General features: G+C 38.1%; 1 long non-coding RNA gene across 1 annotated transcript; it reads right to left on the bottom strand.

The window, feature by feature from the left end:
- Positions 1-7828: 7828 nt before the first annotated feature.
- Positions 7829-22716, bottom strand: LOC139194004 (uncharacterized). The gene is made up of 3 exons (XR_011578662.1): positions 22265-22716; positions 8834-8900; positions 7829-8021 (listed from the first exon to the last, which is right to left on the bottom strand). It is a non-coding gene; the product is annotated as an uncharacterized lncRNA (long non-coding RNA).
- Positions 22717-23513: the final 797 nt, after the last annotated feature.

Below are 23513 nucleotides of genomic sequence, written 5' to 3'. Positions count from 1 at the left end.
TTTTGAGGATTGAAATGATTTTAAAAAGCTTTGTTTTTTGCCCACTCACACTTTCTATTTTGCGCCCCTCCAAGTTTTAGGTAGAAGTGCTTTGGTGGATCACGAGGATTTCGACGGTGGTTCTGACAGAATATTATAAATGTAGGATCACCCTTGGGTGTTGTATAATTAGTACTTGTCATGCTTGACAGCACTTAGGCTATTCTGCTCTGATTGTGTATTTCACACTTCATCTTGCACTTACACCTTATATTATCTAGTTCTACTAGTAGTTTGGTTTTTATTCCTTTGCATTTCCCTTATATATTTATTGCTTCCACACTGTGTACATGGTTACGTCACTCCCATGTGACAGCCAGCATGCCTTGATCTAGGTTGGGGTGTGTCACTCACCATGTTATCAATTTAATGAATGATCAGACAATCAATCCCACAAAAAAGCATAAATTGGTTTTGCGAAGTTAGGGTGCTTTTATGGGAGCCTCGTAAATCTTATTGGTTCTTTTAATCTAGCCGAAAGGAAAAAAAATCCCACACCAATTACGTATTGGAGCTATCTCTTAATAATAGATCGAGCATGTATTACATTTGGTGGTTCTTCTAACCAATATATTAATAAACCGTTAGTTCTTACAATCAAACATATATACTTCTTTTAAAACATTGTTTATTTTGGTTAGGCTTTTTAGTCAAAATGGTTCCTAAGATTTGCATAATTCCTCACTTTGATCTTTGAGATTTGAAATCAATAGAAGTAGTCATTGAGTTTGTCCACCATCAATCATTTTGGTCATTCTTTGAAAAATCTATATTAAATAAGGCTAAAATGACAAAAATACCCTCAAAATTTTGTCAAATCATTTGGCCCATTGTTTATTAAATTGAGAGTATTTTTATCATTTTGGTCCTTATTTAATATAATTTTTTATGGAATGATCAAAATGATTAATAGTGGACAAACCCAGGGACCATTTCTATTGATTTCAAATCCCAATTACTAAAGTGATGAATTATGTAAATCTCAGGGACCATTTTGGCTAAAAAGCCTTTTGGTTAAAAAAGAAAAATTGAAGAATTGATCAAAACTTCATTTTCTTTTTCTTCAAATCTTTAACTTTGGTCATCACTTAGTACTACAACATAATAGTGTATTAGCATTCTTACTCACTTACAAGTGAAATTCTTAAATTTAAATTTGATAGATGACGAATTTAATATCAAATTATTATAACAAGAGAGCGAAAATTAATAATTTTCCACCCATCACCAGTTGGATCATAAACACTAAACAGTAATAAACTAACAACGACTACTAAAAGTGATGGTACGTACGTAGTTTCCGTTACACCCCAAATGCCCTTCGTGCATGCCACGGTTGCGACTTTTGAGCAGGCAACGAGAGGCTCCATCCATACATATTTTGTGGAATTAGTCACAGTATCGTGAGAGTGTTGAAGGGTCGAATTAAGCTGTTCTTCACGTCTGAGTTCTGTTGATATGCGGATAAAATCTAAAGTTAATCATTTGTACACGGTTTAAACGATAAAAGTATGATTTGCAAGCCATATTTTATTGCAATATAAATCCTTAACAGTTTGTCACTTAGTATTATTGTCTAGTTGTATCTCTTTTTACTTATAAGTGAGAGGTCTTAGGTTCAATTCTCGCCAAAGGTGAATTTGAACCACATTATTGCTAGTCTATTGTGAGGCTTAACCTACTCACCACCTCCTTATCGTAGATAATATCGTTTGTTAAAAAAAAAAAACAAATCAACTGCTTAATTACTATTATTTACTAGACGGCCAATAATCGGTATAATTAGGCTACTCCACATCCCTTTATCGTAAATAATATTGTTTAAAAAAAAATCCTCAACTGCTTAATTAACTACCATTGTTTATTGGGCGGCCGGCAATCTGTTTAATTAGGCTACTCTCAGATCATTGGCCAAGTCTACTGTCTCCCTAAATATATATATAATTAAGCCCTTGTATGACAGAGTGGGTCATCTGTGGTTAATTTAATATTTAACCTAACAAAATCTATCGTTTGACAAAAATAAATAAATAAAAATGTATAGCAATAGGATTAGATCAAGGGACAAATATTTTGACAAACATTTTGACACTTCTTTTAAACCTTTAGATTACAAAACATCCAAAGGTCCATATTCATTCATTAAATGACATGGATGCTTAAGTGGATTTTAACTAATATTAAACATAAAAATAAAATTCAAAAAGCATAAAATATGGAGGGTAATTAAAAATAAATTAAAAAGGAAGAAACCCTAGTTTTAAGCGTGCAAACAAAAAAGGACGTAGAACTCCATTGATTCGAAGTACTGTATCCTCCATCTCCCTCTTTGCCGATGAGGTCTGCAATTTTCATATGATTGATTTGAAATTTTACGCTAGGTTCAAAGTTTGATTATTGGTTTTTTCAATTTTATCCTATTAGATATTAATTTTTATTTTAGATTAGTGTTTTCTTTATTAGTTATAATCCACATTATCATCCAAGTCATTTAATTTTAAGACTCTCCACATCACTCTTAATCTAGACCGTTGAATGTTATAAAATCTAAAGGCTACAATGAAGATATAGAAACTGCTGGGCAGTAAAAATGCGATGTCCATTTACTAGATTCTTTTGGTTGGTAAATTGTATGATACGGTCCAACTGCAATGTGTACATACAATTTATTAGGTTTAAGAGAATAGTTAGGTACCAACCTAAATAGGCTTGTAAGACCACAACCATCTACTTATTCCCATCACTAATATGTGTGACATCTAAGAATTAAGGCATGTGACATATCGAAATATAATATAGGCAAGAATTAGAAGGCATATTGGTTTGGCTGTTGAAACTGAACATGATTGGAAATTAGTCTAGTTCATTCGTATAGAGTTTTACCTCTCTAAGTGAAGTTTAAGACGCCATATATTGGATCATTTTCTAATTTACTATGTCTAGTTCTAATACTTAAAAGTTCAACGATCAGGAGATATGACATAAATCAAGTTTTTGGTAATGTGGATGAGTTTGATACTGAATGTGTAGGCATTATGGATGAGTTTGATACCGAATGTGTACATAATGTAGATGAGTTTGATACTGAATGTGTAGGCAATGTGGATGGGTTTGATACTAAATGTGTAGGTAATAATAATATGAATGAGTTTGATACTGAATGTATAGGTATTATGGATGGGTTTGATACTGAATGTATAGGTAATGTGGATATGTAAGTTCAAATACTTATCGCAAATGTGATATAGATGATATTTGAGTTTTGTTTTTTAAGAGACATTTTATTCCACATAAACACTAGGTATTATGGCGGCAATGCAAGCTTTCTATATTAAAATGTATAATTTGATCAAATAATACATTTAATCAAGATTTTTAAAATTTTATTCCTTAAATATTTAAAAGGGTATTTTCGTCCCAAACATAACATTCAACCCTAAAATTATAGAATGGTGTTAGACGCACCCTATCGTCCTATTTTTCCACCCACCTTATTATCCCACCCACCATAAAAAAATTAAAAACTTAACATTTTATTTCCCCACCCATTGTTATTACTAAAATAACCTTTAAACACCACACCTCCAAGAACTAAACTTTGCACCAAAATCAAGATTGCAAATCTCTGAACAAACCCTGAAATTAACTTATCTTGTGAAAAATTAAAAAGGGTAAAAATTTATAACTTTGAGAGCCACATAGTCATTGATTTTGTTGGAGTCAGATGCGAATACAACCAATCTTGTTTTATTCAAATAAAAAAGAACCCTAGCTTGAAAATTGATTAATTCCAAAATTAATTCAAATACAAAATTGACAGTGGAAGCAAATAGAAATCATAAATAGACAAAGAGGGTAAAAAGGGATATTGGGTGAGGAGAGGTTCCGCTATTTCAGTGATGCAATTTGGATTGTAGGTGACATAAGATTTCGGTTGGGGAAGAGAGAGGGAGGTTGAAAGAGAGGGAGAGATTCAAATGATTTGAGACTGGTTTCCGAGATAGAGACGGGAAGAAAGAATGTAACGGTTGGTGGAGGAGCCGAGAAGAGAGAGAATGGAGAAGGGAGAGGCGGTGGGGAAGATAAACATGTAGGGATTTAAAAGTTTTTTCTTAAAAGGATATACATGTCTTTAAAATTTTATTAAAATGTGGGTGGAAAAATAAGACAATGGGGTGAGTTTAGTAGCTCTCAAATTATAAATTTAATAGAGATTGAATTACTAAAGCATTTAGTTTGGATTTTCTCTAAAATATAGTGAGTTTTGTCAAAAAATATAATGGGTTGACTGGGTCTTAAAATCAAAAACGGTTTTTTGCTTGAAAAAGATACCAATAGTAAGTTCAGGCGGCACAATCTACTACTCGTGGTATTGAGCATTTATTTGAGTATTGGGTCCGTACACCTTAAGAAAGTTAAGATGTTTTCTATTGTTGGGGCCTTTTGGATCGAAGGCTTTGTTTGGTTTTTTCATCGTGAAGGGGACTTAAGCATTTAAGAATGTGTTTGTTGCATTGGATTATCTCGAACTAGACTTACTTAAAAAACTAAGGTGGATTGACTTAACATGAACTAATTAGTATAAATATAATAAAGTATTTGGTGCAATGTCAAACTAAATTATTTTTGCAGATCAAGTATTTTTTTGTCATTTTTAATTCATTTTATTAATAGTTTATTATTATTATACACATTTTTTATTTGACTCTCTTGCTCTCCCCTGTCTCTCTACTTCTCTTCTTTCATATGCTTCTTGTTCTTCGCATATGCAAATTGCTCCCATTAAAAACCAAACTCAGAAAAATCAAACTCATACTTTCTCTTCATTTCATTTTCTTTCTCTTCAATTCAAACCTTCGCTTCTTTTAATTTATTTCTCTTCAAATCAAACAAAGAAAAATCCCATATCGTTTTTTTTAAGGCCTAATCAGATAAATGGTCCTCGTGGTCATAAAGTATTCAGATGATAGCCCATGTGGTAAAAAAATTCGGATTTAAACCCCTGTGGTCACAGTCTGTTAGGATTTAAACCCCTGTGGTCTAAGTCTGTTAGGATTTATGCCCTTCTACCATTCCTCCATTAGGTTTAGGTTTGCAAAATCGGATAAACGGATAAATGGTCCCCGTGGTCATAAGGTTTTTGAAAGATAGTCTTTGTGGTAAAAACAATTCGGATTTAAACCCCTGTGGTCTAAGTTTGTTAGGATTTATGCCCGAAACTAGAGGTTCTGTCATTTCTCCGCTAAGCTTACAGGTGGAGCAGAGTTTCTCTGAGGAGACACGACAGAACGAGATAGAACTAATAAATCACACAATTCATTAAAATTCAAGATCTAATAAATCAAATAATTCAAAATGCCTTTATAAAATTAACGAGTTTTTGACTCCCGAATATCCAACCAATTAATAAATTCTTTATAACATATTATTTTTTTCTTTAACAAATAAGACAGTAATCGTTGGAGTTTTCCCATAATTTTACGTAAACCTCTCTGAGATAAATAGTTTTTTTTTTTTTGTGTAATTGTAAATGTGAAGTAAGTCTTCGTATCCTATTGGTGAAACTAACCATTTGAAATTCAACAGATCCTTTGTTTTCGTCTTTTTCTTCTTGAGAAATAACTGAGATGAATGAATTTTTTTACCATAAACTAAAATCTTCTCTCCCCCCCTCTTTTTATTGTAAGATATTTTTTATTGATAGATACTCAGAGAAACTCTGCTCCACCTGTAAGCTTAACGAAGGAATGACAGACCTCTAATTTCAGGCATAAATCCTAATAGACTTAGACCACAAGGGTTTAAATTCGATTTTTTTCTACCACAGGGGCTATCTTCCGAATTCATTATGACCACGGGGACCATTTATCCGATTTGGCCAACCTAAACCTAATGGAGGAATGACAGAAGGGCATAAATCATAACAGACTTAGACCACATGGGTTTAAATCCTAATAGACTATGACCACATGGGTTTAAATCCGATTTTTTTTTACCACAGAGGCTATCATCCAAATAACTTATGACCACGGGGACCATTTATCCGATTAGGCATTTTTTTTTAATTTACAGAGGCTTTGTTGGATTTGCAAATTCATTTCACTCAGTTTTTGAAGATCGACGTCAGTCGATCTTGCAGAAGAAAGTGACAAACTTGCGGGTGCATCTTCCTGGCAGAGCGCTTGAGACCTCTAGGAGGACGCCACCGTCAGTGCTTAAAATTAAACCCACACCGCCAAATCAATCGAAGTTTTCCTGCAGCGTTGTCGTCATCTTCCCTAGGCTTACGGTGACGGCCTAGCTATAGGGACTGTGCTGGAGAAGAAGAAGGTGGAGCGCAGAGGGACTGGGTGTCTGGTTTAGCAAGCGAAAGCTTGGGGGTTAGATAGACAACTTTAGTGAAGTGCGGTGGGACTCATAGTCGAGGTGAGTCACATTTATGTTAGTCTAACAACCTACCAAACATGGGATTATCGTCTTGCTTAAGACAATCCAAGCTAGTCCCTCTTAAGGAGGTGCAACAAACGCACCCTAAGTTCCTTATATACGAGTTAGTGTGAACCATGCCCAAAACATCTCGAAGGAAATAAAAGTCCTCGAAAATGCTTTGTTGTCCTTCTAAGAGCTCCAAAGTGTAAAGTCTATTTTCTGTGGAAATGTTTCCAGCGGTCTGTCGAAGTTCTTCCAGGTGGTTATTGAAGTGTTTCCTGTGATTTTTTATGTGGTGAGTCAATGTCAAAAAAAGTTTGAGATAAGAGCTCGGGGTGTGGAAGCTAGAGACCCACAAGTTTATTAAATGAGACGGCATGAGCTTCATTTTGGGTGAATGTAGGACAAGTTCATTTGACATTTGCTCTGTCTTTTTTTGTTTTTTTTTTTAATTTTATTTTATAGAGGGTGAATGCTCTCTTTTATTTCTGCTAGGTAAATGTGCGCGCCAGAAACTACTTGTTTCTAGCGGGTAAATAGATGGATTGGAACCTCCTTATGTACTATGGATAATAGTAGGAGCTGGAAAATAGCTTATTTCCAACAAATAAAAGGGTGGAATGTTATCTTCTTAGTAACCTATGGATAATAGGAGGCGGAAATAGCTTATTTCCAACGGCTAAAAAGGTGGAATGTTCTTAGTAACTTATGGATAAAAGGGTGAGATGAGTTGCAGCATGAATAGGAACGAGAAACATATGTCTTGGCATAAGATAGGAAAATATATGTCTTGGGGTGGACATGCTAAGTTAAATGAATAGGTTCAAGGGAACATAAGTGTGGATGCAAATTTCCGTCTTCTTCTTCTTGGGTAAAATTGCACCTACAAAACAAATAACACCTTAGGTCAAGGCCAAGAGCCTCACGCACCCACGATGAATGGAGGGAGCTTTGACCAAAGAACCTCTAATGCTAAAGTTAGAATTTTGAGGGAAAAGTGTTTGGAGAATTTAGAGAATTTTGTAAGAGGATTCAACTTAGGTTTTTGGAAAAATGAAGTGGTATTTATAGGGGTATGGCCAGCCCCTTTGGGAGGATGGGATCGGCCACTTGGATGGTTTTTTTTGGTGTGATTCTTAATTTGTTAGCTAATTAATAAATTAATTGAGTAATAAATCAATTAATTAGCTAATTAATATAATTTGAAATGAATGATTTGGGGGTTACCTTGTGGATAAGATTTGATGACACACCCCGATCCTAGAATCAAGGCGTGCTGGCCATCACGTGAGCGTGACGTAACCAAAAGTGCGATGCGGAAGCAAAAGATAAAAAAAATACGAAGGAATAAAAACCAACTACTAGAAATAATATCCAACTAACATGCTAAAGTGAGTTTAAGTGTGAAACACACATATTCAGAGCATAAGTACTAAGTGTAGTCAAGTAGGACCATAACTAAATTACAACACCCGAAGGTGAGTCCTACATGAAAGTAGTCTATCAGAATGCCATGGGAATCCTCCTGAGCCACCAACGCTGCTAACTAGAACCTGGAGGGGCGCAAAACAAGATTGAGTGGGTCAGTAAAACAAACCTTTTCGAAAATATTTCATTAAACAACACTTTTAACCCCTCACTGTAAAACATGTATACTTTCCCAGAAAAAATAGTATATACATAATCATATATCACAGCAAAACTCAAATCACAAGTCTTTAACACTTTTCAAGAATATGCCATGCTATGATTCAAAACATGATAAGGATGCATCAATATAACAGGTGAAATAATGAATCAACCGGAGACCCTGCAGCTGTCCTGTACAGTTAATTCTATAGCTCAATATCCAACCCAACAGGAGTCACAACTGTGACCTGTACGACACTACTCTACACATAAATCGGAACTACCTGAAGTAGTCTGTACGATAAGAATGGTGTAAGAATATGCTCTAGTGCTTCTTTCATCAACAGCTGTATAATAATCTAAAGTCACCTACAAGTCGGAACCATCTCTAATGGTCTGTACGACATGTCGGAACCACCTCTAGTGATCTGTACGACATGCACCTACTTGGATCCAAGGTGAGCGTGTGGTGCGGGGTGAATAATATAAGCACTAACACCAAGGGTGCAGGTTATGAGCTCTCAACACAATTCACATCATCAATAAACCATATGAACAACATAAAACTCACCTGATACTCACATGTATGTCTATAACACTATTTCACATATATGCATCAAATACTAATTCATATAATATGCATGCACGACATTTTAAAACATACTTTCATTTATATTCAATTTCTGGGAAAAATCAGTAGTATATAGGTATAAACAGAAAATAATTGCCCACTCACTGGTATGTTGAAGGGTCGTAACCCACGTGACGCCCTTGAACGCGCTCGTCCTCGGGATAGGTCTCACCTATATGTGAAACAACTATAAAAATGTTATTTAAAACACTTAACCAACAATACGTAATAACTTCTCATACGATGCTCAAATTGGGTATATGAATATACCACAGTGACCTACTCGACGTTACGGACGTCGAGATATTTTTGGAAAAATTTTTGGATCAGTCACGCGCCCTCACGCGCTAGGAATGACACGGACCTACGCGCCCCCACGCGTGTCGTCCCCTACCTCCAGTCACCGGACTGGTTTTGCCGGCCACGGAAAAGTCGCCGGTTTCTGGAAAATTTCAAACTTCTTATTCTCCGTCAATTCTCAACCATTTTTTACGCAATTTATACCAAAATGAAGCCCTAAGCATGAAGAATCACGATGTACTAATTTAAGGCTAAAAAACACATGAAATCTCACCGGAGAAAATCCAAGAAAACCGGCCAACTTCGAACCCTACGATCTCGACGTCCAAAACCTTCAGACTAAGTACTCCGAGCTTCCTTGGGACCTCACTAAGCTCCCTGTAGGCTTAGAATTCCCTAAAAACCAACATTTCACGTGTGCATGAACAGTGACATTAAACTGGGTTACGGTTTCAACGTGATTTCGAGGGTTTCCAGTTCTAAAACTAGTACCAATCGATTCAGGAGGTTGCAAGGATGAAGAAACTCACCTTTTTGACGTCGATTTTCCAAGTTTTGAGGGGGTTTGGTTCTAGTCCATATGAGTTCGAGATGGAGAGAGAGAGAGTGAACTGAGAGGGAGGAGAGAGAGAGCACGGGGTGAGTGTGTTTGTCCCCGTGTGTGTGTGTGGTCCACCCAAAACAAATCAAAATTCAAATTTCTTAAGTCCCTAACCACACAAATTGTATACAATTTTAATCCACTTAAAATTTCCTAAGAACTTAGGAGAGTATGAAATATTCAAATAAACATGTCACACGTACCTTAGCAACCATTAAGGACAATTCTGTCATTTCACATCCACGATAAAAGAAATTTCGAGACGGGCTGTGACATTTGATGAGGATGGATGAAATAGGTTTTGAATAATTACCTATTTTGAGCACTTTTGACCTTGATTGAGTCATAATTGTCCACTGCTTGGGCATAGGAGTTCCGGTATTCCTTGAGGGTAATTTTATCCTTTTTACCCTAAAATCCACGTGTCACCTCCATATTTTTCTTGATTATTGTTTGCTCCACAAATTCCCCCACACCTATTGGGCTGCTCGCAGGAAAGGGCAGCAGGTGTAAAGATTTTCTTGCTTTAGGAAACATAGGATTGTTTCCTATTTTGATGTAGATTCCCTCTTTAATTGGAAATTAGATCATTCTAGGAAAGGGAAATAAATCACTTCTAAAGTCTATTTATGTCTCTTTAAGTAAATGATTAAATCAACTTTAGAGAGCAATTTTTTCTACCCTACAAGAGAGAGAAAGCTAGAAGATATTTGTTCCCCTTCCCCTATCAATCTTCTACACTTGCCCGTCCAAAGGACCATATTTTTTTGCTTTCTTCGTCTTCTCCACGCCACACTGAGGAAAGAAAAATTTAATTTTCCTTGGATAATGTTGTCGCGGGGCAGCCGTCGGGGTGGTACGGCATGTCGGTTGACAAGGGCCAGGAGTTGGCTCGGCATAGGCTAAGGAGGTGTTGTGGCAGGGACCACTGCTTGGGCTGCTCGGTTTGGCTAGTGCCAAAGGAAACTTGTGCTGATGGGACCGTGGATTGAGGCGTTAGGGCGCAGTGCTAGGCGAGCCGCATGGCTCATGTTTTTTGGGCTTTTGGACCTGTCGTGGGCCAGACCGGCGATTGAGAGAAATGAGGAGGTCGTAAGCCTCATGGACTGTTGGAATTTTGGGTATGCAGGCTTCCTGCCTGCTGGTCCGAAAGAAAAAATAAGGGAAAAACTAGTATAGGTTGAGCTTCTCTATTGAGTACTGTGAATGATGTTGGCTGCTTAGTCCTATTTGTCGAGAGAAAGGTAGGCTGTTCCCGAAAGAGGATCAAGGCGGATACATTGGCTCGTCTGATCGTTATTGTGGAGCCTATTATGAATGAATGTGAAAAGAATAGATCTTCCTCGTATTTTCAAGGGATGCCAGTTAAGAAAAAAATGAAGACTTCCTCCGCTGCTTGTGAGGGTCTGCCTGCTACCAAGAGGCATGTGATTGACATGACTTCTTCCAATAAGAAGAAATTTGAGGCTGATAGATCTAAGCATGTGGCGTCTGCCATACCGAGAATGGCTAGTACGATTGCTGATATGATTGCTCAGTGTAGAGGTCATGTCGTGTCCCCAATGCCGAAGTCTGTACTAAGACGTCCATTGAGAGCTAAGTCTGGTTCACCTTTGGAGAGGCTTACTATTATGAAGAGCGATAATGTGGACTTTGCTGCTAAAGTGGCGCTAAGGCCCACTTCCCCTGCTGTTGAGACTGATTTTCCTGCTGGGAAGGAAGAGATTGCTTGCGTGGGTAGCTATAAGAAATCCACTAAGTTTGCTTCTGGAGAGGCTGCTGAGATCTGTGCGCTTTTGAAACCAAATCTACTTGAAGACATGGACGCTTATGCCAAGTTTGTCGATGGCGTTAGAGGGGTTCTTTGCCCAAGTTCCTTTGCAAAGCATACAACTGAGTATACGAAAACTGCCCTACTTGCCATGATGCAGAAGACGGCTATTATGGCAACTGAGTTTATGTTCCTTGACCAAAAGGATACCAAGGCTGCTAAGGAGGTGGCAAAAGTTGTGACAGCCGAAACTTATTCTTCTGCCGAGAAGATCAAAAGGTTGGAATCTGAGCTCGTCGCTTTGAAGGGGTCTAATATCTCTTCCCCCACTTCTCTGCAACTTGAGACCGCTCGCCAAGAGATCGTTGACTTGAAAACTAGGCTTGATGCAATCCAAGTTAAGTATGAAAGTGCAGAGAAGGAGATCAGATGATACATACTTCAAATTCAAGATCTTGAGCGTGTTGTTTCTGAGCTTTGTTCCCTTGCTTATGCAAATGATGAAGAGTTGATAGCTGCTTATAACCAAGTGATCCACTTGAAGAAGGTCGTTGATAGCCTTGAACCCCAAGTGTTGGAATTCCCAGATACGCTAAAGATTAACGAAAGTTTGAAGAAATAAGTGGATGAGCTGTAACATGTCCATGTTAGTCTGCTCGAGGAGAACGAGCAGCTGAAATGTGAGAAGGTTGGGCTCGAGGCTCCACTTGTTCAGAGTAAGGCCGATTTCTACAAGTTGGGTTTTGTAGATCATCTCTTTGGTAGGTCGTCTGACTTTGAGTTTGCTTGGAAGACTTCGAAACCTTCTATATTTCTCCAGAAGGCTCGCTTGCCTTTACTTTTAAGGCCTCAATTAGTGAAGTAGTCGGAGAGGTTGATGCCCAAGTTGAAGCAGTCGGGGGTTAAATGCTGGATGATGTCGCTGTTGGGAGCGTTACGGCTGTTGAAGGTGTGACGGCCGAGTAGTTGTGGAATGTCTAAGCTGCTGAAGGGTAGTTTTCTAGGTAGCCTTTAGGATTTTCTTTGTTTTCCTTGTTGCTCTTGTTTTGCTTGAACTTCTTTGGCCTTTGCTAGTCGTTTATCTACTTTGCTAGAAAATTTAATAAACTTGCTTCCTTCTCTTTTCTCCATTTTCTCTTCTTTCTGCTATTGCCACACCTTTCTCTCTCTATGTGGCCTCCATAATTGTTCAATAAATTATGCCTACAACACGTTATCAGCACACTCTTGACACTGCACTAAAGAGTTTGATCTTCAATCAGAGGAGTATTACGTTTTAATCATTCTTTTTATGATTAATTTACTATTTTATTGAATTGATCTACATGCTATTGATTTAATTTAATTTTTCTTTGTTGAACGTGATACAACGCATTAGAGATGTAATTCCGGCTTTATGAGAAGGATCTCCTACAAATTCAAAGACTTTTGTTGTTTTCTGCCAATCAGGTACACTTAAAATAAAGTAAGATATTTGAAACGACCTTGAAGCATGAAAACATTCCTCATGATGCATGAACCCCTTACATTTATATTTACCTTCCGAGATATATATATATATATATATATATATATGGTATATGTTTCATATATTTTGTCAATATATATATTTGTTTCATGCATTACGCAATTTTTGCTATGTGGAATTATGAGTCAATGTATATAAAATCAAATTAGAAGCAAATTTAGGGTTTCCTAAACCCTAGGGGATTTTGAAAAAAAAAGGAAACTATTGTGATGGACCTTGGCAGCAGCTTTGCTGTGAGCATATGGACACCCCAGGACTTTTGCCTGGTTGGTTTGACTTGGGCCCGTAACCCACCTTCATCAAGGAAGCTTGCAACTTTCCTTTTGAACCTACCATATACTCTCGGCACATGCTAACAAGCTGTCATGCTTGTTGGGCTCTTGTCCTGCGCACACCAAGGCTTGAAGCTTGCTCTGGTGTCATCCCACATAATTGGGCTTGGTTCTCGCATAACGCTGGCCACATGGCTGGGCTCCCGCACCTCAACCCACAGGCCAGCTGTCACTTGGCCTTGACCTGTGCCTTTACCCCACTTTTGGCCCAAACAAAAACCCAGGTGCTGCTGGGGTTCCTCCCACTCCCGTAGGACCTTGGGCCTATTTTTTTCATTGGACCCGTGGTCTGTAGCCCACTCCCGAGCTCTTTTGCTCACCTAGCCCAAATATTTTTAGGGCTATATTTTCAACCTATGCTATTATTCTAATATTATTTTGCTTCTACAATCGACCCCGTTTGGTCCCAATTTATTGAATTAATTAAAAGTGACCTACAGTCCATTATCCGATAATGAATCCAAAATTATTGACGTGAGGATCACTTTTGGACATTAACGATTCAATAATTTATTTTTATACTTTGAACCGTTGACATACTTTGGTAGTAACGAAACTGTCACACTCGAGTTCCTGAAGAACCTCAAATCCACTACACTTAAATCAGCATATTGCATTATGTGTTCTTGCAGGAACCTCTCTTTTATGAACCAAATGTTCATAAACTAAATTGAACCTGTAGTTTCAAATTTAATGACTTTGAAACCCGAAGTTTTCATAAAAAAAATACACCCATGAAAACCCGACGTTTTTCATGAAAACCATGTCTTAGAACACAACTGTTCTAACATTGATGCTTATGGATAATTCATTCCCATAGCACCAATCACAATCTTGTTCCATCCAATTTAGTGGATTGTCGAACCATCACAAGTTCGATTTTCCTGATTTGGACGTTTATAAGAGAAACCACTTTAGGTGGGGTACAAGACGTGAATCTCTACTTGACTATTAAGAACCTGAGAAACCATTGAAGCCAACAATGGCAAGGAAGAGTTGAATAAGCCTCCGCCATGATCTTCATTCGAAGACTTATGCCCGAAGCATTACCAACAGAAGTACCTCTTGAACGACGATTCCATGGCTCTTTGGCTCGCTTCTATGGACCGTTTAATCATGAAAGACATTGCATGAAGCACACCATGATTATGTCCATGAATGAGTACAATTCTGAAGTTTATAAATCCGATCGACTTTTGACTAGATAAGACTTTTTTCGTCCTTCCATGTTTCTAACTTGCTCCTGAAGCAGCAGTGTAGAAAGCAGAAGTTTACCAAATTCTTGGATCTGATTACTACCATAAACATATAGTATAATCAGGGCCTGCCAAGGTGTGGCATCAGGCCCGAAGAGTGATCCTTGACACCTAAGCCCTAAAACTTCAAGAATAAAAGGATAATATTCCTAAGCCTTAACCTTGCATAATCTACTTTCATCTTGATGGAATAGATCATTGGTTATGCACCTGTTCATGCCCCTACCAATGTTGTTAAGGAGTACCATTCTGGCAGTCAATATGTGAAAATAATTTTGCTCCACCAAACATCGTTGGAAGAGCAGAATTTTGACATGGACGACCTTGTTGGCCGAATCCCCTTAGTAAACTGTTTACTTTGTGAACATTTTTCCATATTCTTGGATTCACGTTTGGTGTATGTTTTACTTATGGATAATCTTATTGATATTGTCCTCGAATATGAGTTAATTGAATCATGTTTCTTAATACATATGACTGATTCAATTAAAAACGTGATTAGGTAGGAATGTGGGAAAGTTAGTTGTCTGGATGCATGCATACTACGCATATTGACTTTACACCTAAATCACATCTCTAACAAAGACTTCAAGTCTATCCAACCTGATTAAGAGCATTGGCACGCTCCTCGTTGTATGAATGGTACTGCATCACCATTCAAGGGACCTTAAATTCTCCATGTCGTTGAGTTTTTAAGGATATTCGAGATGACAATGATCATAAATGAAACCACTGAAGAAAATAGAGTGAAATATCTTTGTACCACCTCAAAAAATGAGCCCGAAGCTTTGATTTGGGACCAATAAGTTGTCTCCTAACTGGGAATACACCACATATGGCCAACCTGGAGCCGGGTGATTGAGCAGTTTACTTTCTTTAGCATGACATTTTGGGACACTTAGGTCGAATAATGTTGCTACGATGCATCTCCTTACCCGAAGTAAGGATCTTGTACCAACAAGCACACTTTGCCAAGCCTGCTTATTAGGGAAATTGATTTTCTATATCATTTCTCAGAAAGATACGAAATCACCCCTTTTCACAATGGATTCAAGGGAATATATGTGGACTAATCCAACCAAAATGCGGACTATATAAATACTTATGGTTTTGGTTGATGAATCGACAAACTGGTCATATGTTTGTCCACACACATTACTGCTAAACCTCTTGGCTGATTAAGGGCTCACCACCCAACTTATCCCTTAAGATTCAGGAGACTGGATAATACTGGAGAGTTTATATTGACAGTTTTTGATAAAGTATTGCATGTATTTTAGGTTTATAATTGAACATCGAATTCCCATGATTCACCCCAAATAGCCTCACCTAGTGATCATAAAGCGCAATTTAAATGATCGCCCGAATTTTGGTAAACGTACCAAATTTTTGGTTTCTGCCTAGGGCTATGCAATCTTGTATGCAGCTATGTTGGTCCTCCTTGAGGCCCATTGCCACCCAACTTATATGACATTACAGTTGGCTACTGGGTACGAACCTGACGATTTTCGTATTTACGCATTTAGGTGTGCATTCTATGTGCCAAGTTGCGCTGCCGCAACGTACCAACATGGGTCCTCAAAGAAGGATGTGAATCTTTGTCAATTATGATTCTCCTTCACACTAGCTTTCTTAGAGCACTTGCACGCAATTTCTTTACCACTTATTTACGGGTTGTCACTTTAATGAGACAATCTTCCCGTCGTTAAGAGGAGATGAGAATGTCAACGTTCCTGGAGAACAGCGCGAATTTGCGTGGACGTTTCCCACTATGTCTCATCTTGATCCCTGTACCGCACAAGTGTGATAAGCAAGTGCGATAAATTCTAATTTTCAGAATGTTGCTCCATATGCATTCCTCTAATCTAGCTAAAGTGACGAGATCATATACCATCTACAAACATGCCTGCAAGGATGAACGTACTTAACTGACGTCCAGTCAACATCCCTGGAGGATGTGCCGCCCCTATTGGATGGTTTGGACGCCCATGTTGGACGGTTGGGTACATCGGCAAATAGCCAATCAATTTGTCTTGGCATGGAACACGACAAATCATTTGGTTCATAGGTTCACTTCCTTAGACGAGGAAGACATGGCACAACAATGAATCCATACTTGATCGTTGTCTCAAATCATTTCCATCTCATGAGACTAATCTGGATTACTCCCGAGACTTGAAGTTCTTGGTCCAGTATACTAATTTGGATGAGCTAAATGGAATTGAAATAAGATTACCATTGATGATGTTTTCACTTATATGGTATCTACCGATATAAATGAAAAGCAATGATATTGAACCATGTTTCGTTGATTAAGTGACAACGTAGAACTGATTGGACAACTAAAGTTACAATCCAGGTTAAATTCCTTACCAAAGTGTGTTTGGACCTGTCATTCCTACATTGCCCAAGGTAACCATGTTGCGTTAAAAATTGAAATGAAACGTTATGAGATGAATGAAATAGTGTGATATGATGCACGTATTATGGTGCAATATTTCTCTCAAACGTCCTGTGATTGATAGTAGCATTATGAAATGTGGTTAATGTTTTTTCCATGGGGATATAGATACGAAGATTTACATGTGAGTTCCCAAAGAATTACATGGACTGGTTCAAATAGTTCCAAACCACGGAACACCCTTTTAACTTGTTTGAGGTGTTCACATACAATCCGACGGATATGGTATACCAATCTAAGTGATTATTTGATCAGTCAGGGATAAATTATGCCATTGCGTGTTAAACTATAAAGTCATATTCTGAATTACTAGAGTTACAGTTTATGTCGTTGACATGAATCTCACTAAGACTCCAAAAGAGCTTGAGAAAACTGCCTCGCACCTAAAGATGGAATTTGAGATGAATGATCTTGTGAAAACTCATTTATACTTTGACCTGAAGTTCAAGCATTGTTTTGACGGTATTTTGGTCTACCAGTCGAACTACACCCCGAATGTGTCACTTTTGAGTATACCTTTGATTGTTCATACGTTATATGCAAATGAGACTCTTGGAGAGGTTATGGAGTCTGAAATTCCATATCTAAGTTCAACTTTGTGCTTCGTTGTACTTAGCTCATTGTATTTAGACAGGACATCTCCTTCCTTGTTGATCTATTGGTAAAGATGCAACAACGCGCCTACACGCAACCTCTGAATTGGTATTAAAGACATACCATGAAGGTACTACGAATTTGGGCAAATCAAATCCCAACGCATCTTAGTGGATCCAACCTCCTTGATCCTCGAAATGATGTTTGCCTTGTTTGTTATGCCAACGATGGTTACTTATTAAACCCGCACAATGAAAAATCCCCAAATGGTTATGTCTTTACCGTTAGGGATAACGCAATATCTTAGAGGTCCACGATATGACCTTAGTTGCGAAATCTTCGAATCATTCCAAGACTCACCTCACTTCACTACGCCACAAGTGAGACATGGTTTGGAGTTCTTGTTGAGCATATTTGAAGTACTTGCTATGTTTTCATCCATCGTTGAGTCCCAACGACGATCCATGAAGATTATGTCGCATGTATCAACCCGACCAAGCCATGATTCATCAACGAAGTCAATGCCAAGACATATTGCGTCTACATCTACATCAGCAAAACATTAGGAGATTGAAGTCATGCAAGCCGATCCCAGACAACCTTGCTGACCTCTACACGACGTCGCTGCTGAAGTCAACCTTTCAGAAGCTTGTCCGAGGAATTGGTATACCTAACTATGCATATGCAATGCTTGTAGTTCTCATTTAGAAGTTATGTGAAACTAAGGGGGAGTATCCAGAATTATACTCACTTGATCTTAATGTACTCTTTTTCCCTACGATTAGGAGCATTTTTTCCCACTGGTTTTAGCTACCTAACTAGGTTTTAACAAGGTACCCATCCTGAGCTGATCATACCCTTGTGAGCTCTTCTACTTATGTCCAAAAGACGTATAGTTTTGACTTAATGCAACTTCTCACTTTTCTCCTTAGCCTATGGTTTTTTCTCCCACTTTGGGTTTTACCATAGTTAGGTTTTGTGAGTTTTACTTTTTATGCATTCTTACATTGATTTAAGACTCCCATTCGCTCAATGTATCAACGACTTCATCAACTATACTTACGTCATCGCTAAAGACCTAATGCGCCATTTACTTGAGTATTTACACACTCAATGAGGAATGTTGCAATCCTATCAGATTAGGAATGTGATTGTGTAAATCATAGTATATCTTGGAATATCTCTCATATTCCTATTAGAAGTATATTACCTATTAAATGTTGTAATACTAAATGGTAAGGAATTAACCTTCACTACTACTATAAATAACTCCACCTATGTCTTACATGGCCGGTCCCAAGCCCGGATAAAGGAGGAGGGGGAGGGCGTCAGGTAGTCGACAGCCGGCACTCCATGATCACGTCGAATCCTTATGTGTGGGCACACGAGAAAGGATAAGATTGGGAATGAGGATATCCGAGGTAAAGTAGGAGTAGCCGAAATTGTAGGAAAGATGAGAGAAAATCGGCTCCGGTGATTTGGACATGTGCAAAGAAGGCCGACTGACGCTCCGGTTCGAAGATGTGACTACGGGACAGAGGTTCAGGGCCGAAGGGGTAGAGGAAGACCTAGGAAAACTTTGGAAGAGACTCTAAGAAAAGACTTAGAGTACTTGGATCTAACGGAGGACATGACACAAAACCGAGCGCAATGGCGTTCTAGGATTCATATAGCCGACCCCACTTAGTGGGAAAAGGCTTTGTTGTTGTTGTTGTTGTTGTACTACTATAAATAAAGGCACAATAGGGTGGAATAATACACACCTCACAATTACACATCTCTCTCTTCTCTTTGATATTGCTGCACCTCTCTCTCTATATTCAAACTAAATCACACACTGATTCTTATACCATTTCATATTGAACTCATCAAAATTCGAACCTAAAAATTTTCTACTTATATAATATAATATTATGGTGCCCAGTTTCAACTAATTAATTCACTTGTTCCATTGCTGTTTGGTTTTCTCATTTTTAGTCTATTCTACATATGCGAGCTAGTTTAATATTTCGTAAGACAATTCGTCAAGGATAATCCTAGGGAAACTAAATTTGCAAACCAAATGATGGGACACCAGTAAGAAATAAGCAAGTTAATCAATACTTAAGTAATAATCCAATCATCAACAAGTATGTCATTTGGTTTGCAAATTTAGTTTAAAATTTTGGTCTCCCTAACATTACCCTCATCAATTCCTGGGGGAGAAATAATAAAGCCACATAGGCGAATGCCATGGGCACAATTTGAATGATTTCATGATTGTTTTTGGCTTGACAAATGCTAAAGAGACTGGACTAAGGTGCGTTTGTTGCACAGAACTAACTCAAACTGGACTAGCTTCAGGGACCAAGTTGGACTGACTTGGAATAGACTAAGATGGACTAACTTAATGAAGCGTTTGATGTATTGTCGGACTAAAAACATGATAATTAACAAATTCTAGTATTATATTATTTAATCCTTATCTTCTAATACTTTATTAATTATATCTTTTTTTTTTTTCTAGAAACCTCTTCTATCTCCCTCCCCTTTCGCTTTTTTTCTTCCTACTTTTCTCCGTCCAACTCTAGAAGCTGGAAAGCTCCCATAAGGCTGGCAAATCAAGTCCTCTAATCTCATTTGAAATCCTGACCGAATCCTTATGGAAGAAAAAAATCAAAAGCTAAAACAAAATCCGAACTTCATCGTCAACTTGTTGGATCCCGTTTGAAACCCAGATCGAGTCCCCCCAATCCCTCAAAATCACAGCTCTTCTTTCCTCCACCACCACTGCACCCTTTTCCCAAGTAACTCCCACAACAAACCATGTCACAGATGGCCAGAACAACCAACTCATAGCCCTTGTCCGACTTCTTGGGTTCAAATTCATAAACCATTTATGCCATAAAATCGCTTCTGCAACAGAAGCTAAAAAACGATGAAGACAATGACGTCGACAAGGCACTCAAGATCCTGTAACACTTGGTCATGGTGCAGCCCTCCCCCACAGAGTGGATATTCATGATAGAGAAGGTTCTCACTAAAATGGGCGAAATTGATGGAAATATGAATACGGGTGTCACCCCCAGATCCCTACGTACGTCTAAGATTGACATGTGACAACACCAAGACCCGTATATCTAACATACCCAGGCTCTGGAATATGGACAAATCACAACTCAAGATTCGAATTGCGTAGTAATTTTTCATAGACTTTATGGCTACATCTAACTTCTTTGTTAGACTGCCTACGTACCCTCCGGCGGGATCAATCCATTCGTAGTTCATCATTTGTTAAACTTTAAACTTTTTGTAAAACACTTCCTAGCAGAAAACATAGAGTACCACACAACATGTCAACCATAAGCCAAACAATAGTTGTCATCTTGCCATTCACACACACATATGTTTTCCAACACCATTCCACAATCACATAAATCAATAACACATACAATACACCAAAATGCAAAGCCAGAGCAACACAGTTCGGCCAAAGCCTACATCTTTGAAGAATGTGATTTCGGACCATTCAATGAAATCTAAAAACATCGGGTTCCGGACCACTTAATGGAACCAAAATACCAAGCGGGATTCCAGACCACTCAACGAAATCCAAATCAGGATACAATTCTAGACCACTCAACGAAATCCAAACCAGGATACGATTATGGACCATTCAATGGAATTGTGGAGTATAAGGGATTCCGGACCTCTCAACGAAGTATGAGTGGATACGATTATGGACCACTCAACGGAATCGTGGAGTATAAGGCATTCCAGACCACTTAACGGAATCTAGACGGGGCAGGGAACTGGACCACTCAACGGAACCCAAGCAGAACCAAGTTATGGACCACTCAACGGAACCGAACGAAAGCCCAAGAAACATAACAACGACTCGAAGAAACAAAACATGAATCAAGTGCTCAATTTAGAAAGGCTTAACGAAATGACATTCATAACAATAGACCGATGGCCAAATATAAAAATACATTTTAATAGAAATCACATTCATAAAACCAAGTCATATCCACAAAGGATATTAAATACTAAACCAAGGTAATAACCATATCACGTTTATTAAAGTCACTCACTAACCAATGTAGGCCCACTAGAATTCACTCAGTCTCTAGTAGTACTAATTTTAGTATTTAAAACGATTTGAGACATGTTGACAAAAAGTCAACGGTGGGGCTCGCAACCCTATGTATTTCAATCCAGAATACCCACTCACAGATTTCCGATTTGTAATTTTTCAAGAGCCATGTATCTTCTAAAACAATATCTTAAAATTTTGAAATGATCCAATGGTCGGATCTCTGCCAATTGCTAGAATTAGGTGGTGGTCAACAATTAGTTTAACAAACTTAAAAATTTAAATTTGTAAGTCGGATTCCTAATCCATCAGTTTCTAATGTCCTCAAATATTACATGCTATAACGCATTAAAGTTTGGTGACTATCCAACGGTCGGATTGTCAATGGTTATAATGATCAAGAAGCCGACCCTAACGAAACTATGTCCGAACGATGGGATTTCATCCATCGGATGTCACATATGGAATCGGGTTATCAAATTTAGCCTAGAAAGGTCAAGTGGGTCATCGGGTAAACGGCGGCCAACTGCCCCGACTCAACGGAAAATTCACCTAACTCCAAAAATTACCAAATTTTACAGAATTGTATAAAAAAAATAAGGGGAACAACTTTGATACCTGGGCTGAAGTCCAATTCGGTTGAGAAAAGCCAGAAAACATCCTCGATCCGTCAAAACCTAGAAATGGGTGTTCCTCGATTCGTTGAATTTGCAGCTCCGCCGCCCCCAAACTTGTTTGGGCTGTGTTCTTGGACTCAAGAGACGCCTGTGGGTGGTGGTGGTTGATGGAAAACCTTTCAGAAATGGTGGAATTGTCGTCGTGCACCCACGAAGCCCTCGGTGCAATTTTTTGCTAAATCAAGGTAAAAAACTCTCATATTTTTTTTTATGGAAATAGGAGAATCGAGGTCGAGGTGGAGTGTGCAAGTGACGGCTGAGTGGAATTCGTCAAAAAAATCGATGAAAATTGACGAAATTGCTACCTAAAATCGGGTCGGGACCACGGGTCGAAAGGAAGATCCAAATTGGGTGGTTTTTCTCTCCCTTATTTCCCCTTCTTGCTTTCTTTTTCTGATTGGTCCGCCCTCTCTCTCATTTCCCTCCTTTCTTTTATCTTCTTCCTATCATAGCCACACACGTGGCACCCTAGATCATTGCTCCAACAAATTTGGAGCCTTCCAGATAATGGTCACATGACCATTTCGCCCTTATATTTGCTTGCTTATATCTCATTTGTTATAACTCTGTTTGGCGAACGGTTTTTTCCTACGCACTCGTGAGGTCGAGCTCTATCCAAATATGTAAATAAAAGTGATAAAAGATATACGAATTAAATACATCCTTGAAAAGTCTGTTTAGTTCATTAAGGGCGTTTTCATCCTTTTACTTATCAAAAAAAAAAAACTACACACCATAATTATACACGCGTTGAAACTAATAATACACAATACATAATTTTAAGTAGTGAATTCCGAGGATGGGATTTCACAACGGGACTGCTAATACCAACCTTTCACACAGGAATGGTAGTAAGGCCCTTAGCGAAGACGAGTCCCACATAGTCTCATTAACTTAGTCCTTTACCCACGCCAAACAAAGAAGTAGGACAGCAACTAAGCCAATCCTAGCTAATCCTAACTAAGGAGTCCAAACAAATGTAGCCTTACATTATAACGTTAATTCTTGTGCCAATGTTATCAAATATTGTGTCCAAATATGAGGTAATTTAACGGGGTGAAAGGATTTGAATTTATAACGCGATAAATTGAATACAAATGCTCTAACAATCACGACATTTCACTAATTATAATATTACTGCTTATAACACCATATTTACACTAACATAAGAAAATAAAAATAAATAATAT

The sequence above is a fragment of the Malus domestica genome, chromosome 01, assembly GCF_042453785.1.
Source record: "Malus domestica chromosome 01, GDT2T_hap1".
NCBI classification, from domain to species: domain Eukaryota; kingdom Viridiplantae; phylum Streptophyta; class Magnoliopsida; order Rosales; family Rosaceae; genus Malus; species Malus domestica.
This window is presented reverse-complemented; position numbering and strand designations above follow the sequence as displayed.